The sequence below is a fragment of the Octopus bimaculoides genome, chromosome 7 (genome assembly GCF_046866305.1).
Source record: "Octopus bimaculoides isolate indiv1 chromosome 7, ASM4686630v1, whole genome shotgun sequence".
NCBI lineage: Eukaryota > Metazoa > Mollusca > Cephalopoda > Octopoda > Octopodidae > Octopus > Octopus bimaculoides.
In genome coordinates, this window is record NC_142934.1 from 22882631 (window position 1) to 22886929 (window position 4299).

Here is a 4299-nt window from a genome sequence, read left to right on the forward strand (position 1 = left end):
TTGTCTTTTACGAAATATTCTTAAAGTTTAGTGGTCGTTGTAGTAGTGTCTGTAATAGTAGTAGCAGCAGTAGTAGTACGGATAACTGTTATAGAGGTAGTAATATGAGTTTTTTTATTATTATTATTATTATTATTAGTTGTATTATTCGTTATTATTTTTCAGTTATCGAAATAATATCATCCTTGCTCTACTTCGTATATGTATATTGGTATGGGTGGAAATGTATATATATTTATATATATGCTTGTATGTGTGTACGGAGTATCTGTGAATATGTATTCATATATTCATATATATATATGAATGAACAGATATTGGTATGTTTGTTTGTATTTATGTATGAATGAAAGGATATATATGAATATTTACATATGTGTGTGTGCTTGTTTGTGTATACGTATGTAAGATTATTTGTAAGTTCACGTACGAGAATATATAATATATGCTTTAAAATATATAAACATATACCTATGTTTGTATGTACATATGTCTATAATAATATCGCTGTAAACAGGTATGTATGCACAGTTCTATATATTTATATCCGTCTGTCTGTTGGTATATCCTAGATGGCTTTTTTTTCCCCCAGACTTATTCCACTCTCACACAACAAACATACGACCGTCCCTTGTAACAGTTTAACTTACAACTAAAAACTTTACCAATATTTTCTGTTTTCCTTTCCACTGCTGCCTGCGTCATCAGCCGCACCAACTGGGTGCCGTTGTTCAACTATCATTCGTGCGGGAGTGTGTGTGTGTGTTCGTGTGTGTGCGTATGTGTATATATATATATGTTCCCGTGTATGCGTGTATGTGTGCATGTGCGTACGGTTTTATATATAACACACACACACACACACACACACACACACACACACACACACACACACACACACATATATATATATAAGTCTGTCATACCGGCCATGACGAAGGGAAATAGCCCTGAAACTCGAGTCACCTTTATATATTTATATTTATATATTTGATCCTTTATATTGAACACTCAATATTTCATCTACATTCAATACTTTATTTCATGGTGCCATCCATTTTTATTTTATTTTATTTTATATTATACGTTGTATATTATATTATATATTGTATATTCCATATTCTATACCCCACATTGGTTCTGCAGGAATATAAATAAAACATAAAAAACAGACAGTGTTGGAACTCTTTTAAACAAAATAATATATATATATATATATATACATATATAATATATATATATATATGTGTGTGTGTGTGTGTGTGTGTGTGTGTGTGTGTGTGTGTGTGTGTATGTATATGTGTATGTATGTATATGTGTGTGTGTATATATATATATATATATATATATATATATATATATGCGCAGGAGTGGCTGTGTGGTAAGTGGCTTGCTTACCAACCACATAGTTCCGGGTTCAGTCTCCGTGCGTGGCACCTTGGGCAAGTGTCTTCTATTATAGCCCCGGGCCGACTAAAGCTTTGCGAGTGGATTTAGTAGACGCTAACTGAAAGAAGCTCGTCGTATATATATATATATATATATATATATATATATATATATATATATATATAGGCGTAGGAGTGGCTGTGTGGTAAGTAGCTTGCTTACCAACCACATGGTCCCGGGTTCAGTCCCACTGCGTGGCATCTTGGGCAAGTGTCTTCTACTATAGCCTCGGGCCGACCAAAGCCTTGTGAGTGGATTTGGTAGACGGAAACTGAAAGAAGCCCGTCGTATATATGTATATATATATATATGTATGTATGTGTGTTTGTGTGTCTGTGTTTGTCCCCCCAACATCACTTGACAACCGATGCTGGTGTGTTTATGTCCCCGTAACTTAGCGGTTCGGCAAAAGAGACCGATAGAATAAGTACTAGGCTTCTAAAGAATAAGCCCTGGGGTCGATTTGCTCGACTAAAGGCGGTGCTCCAGCATGGCCGCAGTTAAAAGACTGAAACAAGTAAAAGAGTAAAAGAGTATATATATATATATATATATATATATATATATATAATGTCTGTGTTTGTCTGCCCACCATCGCTTGACAACCGATGTTGGTGTGTTTATGCCCGCGTCACTTTGAAGTTCGGTAAAAGCGACCGAAAGAACAAGTACTAGGCTTACAAAGAATAAGTCCTGGGGTCGATTTGTTCGACTAAAGGCGGTATTCCAGCATGGCCGCAGTCAAATGACTGAAATAAAAGAATATGTGCGTGTGTGTGTATGCTTCTGTGTGTGTGTGTGTGTGTATTGGGTGCTTGCTCTGGTAGGAAGATGTGTTTAGGAAGTACGTGAACTATGTACTTTCGGGTTCAATCCCACTGTCTCGCAGTATCTTGGACAAGTGTTTTTTTTTACAATAACCTCAGACAATCTCTTTTACTCTTTTACTTGTTTCGCTCATTTGAATGCGACCATGCTGGAGCACCGCCTTTAGTCGAACAAATCGACCTCAGGTCTTATTCTTTCTAAGCCTAGTACTTATTGTATCGTTCTCGAATTACGAACCGCTAAGTTACAGGGACGTAAACACACCAACATCGTTTGTCAAGCGAAGGTGGTGGTGGGGTAACAAACAGACACACAAATACATACATGTATAAATAGATATATATATATAAACGACAGGCTTCTTTCAGTTTCCGTCTACTAAATCCACTCGCAAGGCTTTAGTCGGCCCGACGCTATAGTAGAAGACAGTTGTCCAAAGTGCCACGCAGTGGGACTGAGCCCAGAACCATGTGGTTGGTAAGCAAGCTACTTACCACACAGCGACATGTATATATTTATGAATAGGTAGATAGATAGATAGATAGATAGATAGATAGATAGATTGATTGATTGATTAATGCATCTGTGTGCTGTGTGTCTGTCCCCACAGCGCTTGACATACAATTTAAGTTCTTTTTATTTTTTTTATCGTGTCCGAAACTTAGATGTCCGGCAATAATTGAACGCTTGGAGCACCAAGCTTAAAACAAATAGTTCCTGCGGTCAGTTTTCAAGCGATGCCCCATTATGGGCACAGTCCAGTGACTGAAACAACAAACGCACACACACACACACACACACACACACACACAGACAGACAGACACACACACACACACACACACACACACACACACACACACACACGGCCTCCTAGTTGTTTCAGTTCACTGTATTCAAGCGTAGCTATGTGGTAAGAAGTTTGCTTTCCGACCACTCGGTTCCAGGTTCGGCCCCACTGCATGGGTGCCACTTTTACTATAGACTCGGACCCACTAAAGCCTTGCGAATGGAGTCGGTCGACGGAAACGCATCTAGTGCATGTGTGTGCGTGTGCGTGTGCGTGTATGTATGTATGTATATATATATATATATATATATATATATATATATATATATATATATATATATATATATATATATATATATATATATGTATGTATGTATGTATGTATGTATGTATGTACGTATATATACATGACGGGTTTCGTATTTATATATATATATGTGTCTGTGTATTGTGTATGAGTGTGCGCGCGAGCAAAAATATGTACTTTTATTCGTTTGCTGGCTTCAGTCAGTCAATGGTCTGTTGCTATGCTGGGGCTTTTAGTCCAATCGTGTCGACCTCAGTTCTTATTGTAATCTGGATCACATTTTATCGATCAGTCCGGGCTGGGCCGCTACGTTACCTAGAAAGATGTGACCCAAACATGAGCAAGGGATTTTTTTAGGCAGTAAGGCATGGTGTGTGTGTTTGTGTGTGTGCGCGTGTGTGTGTGTGTGTGTGTGTGTGTGTGTGTGTGTGTACGTACTATAGGCTGTGTGGTTAAGAAATTTGATTTGGGCGCGTAGTTTTGCAGAGTGAGACAGAGACAGACAAACAAATAGATAGATAGATAGATAGATAGATAGATAGATAGATTAACAGACAGGCTGACAGATTGATAGATGGTTAGACAGACAGGCAGAGAGACAACTAGATAGATAAAGACAGAGAGATAGAGAGCGAGCGAGCGAGCGAGAGAGAGAGAGAGAGAGAGAGAGAGAGAGAGAAAGAGAGAGACAGTTAGATTAATAGACGGATATATATAATGATAGATAACAAAATAGATTGGTAAGCGGATTAATGGAAATACATATAGATGGACAGACGGACAGACAAGCAGATATATAGATAGATACATACATACATGCATACATACATACATACATACATACATGTATATATATATATATATATATATATATATATATATATATATATATATATATATATATATATATATGCCCCAAAATGGCCA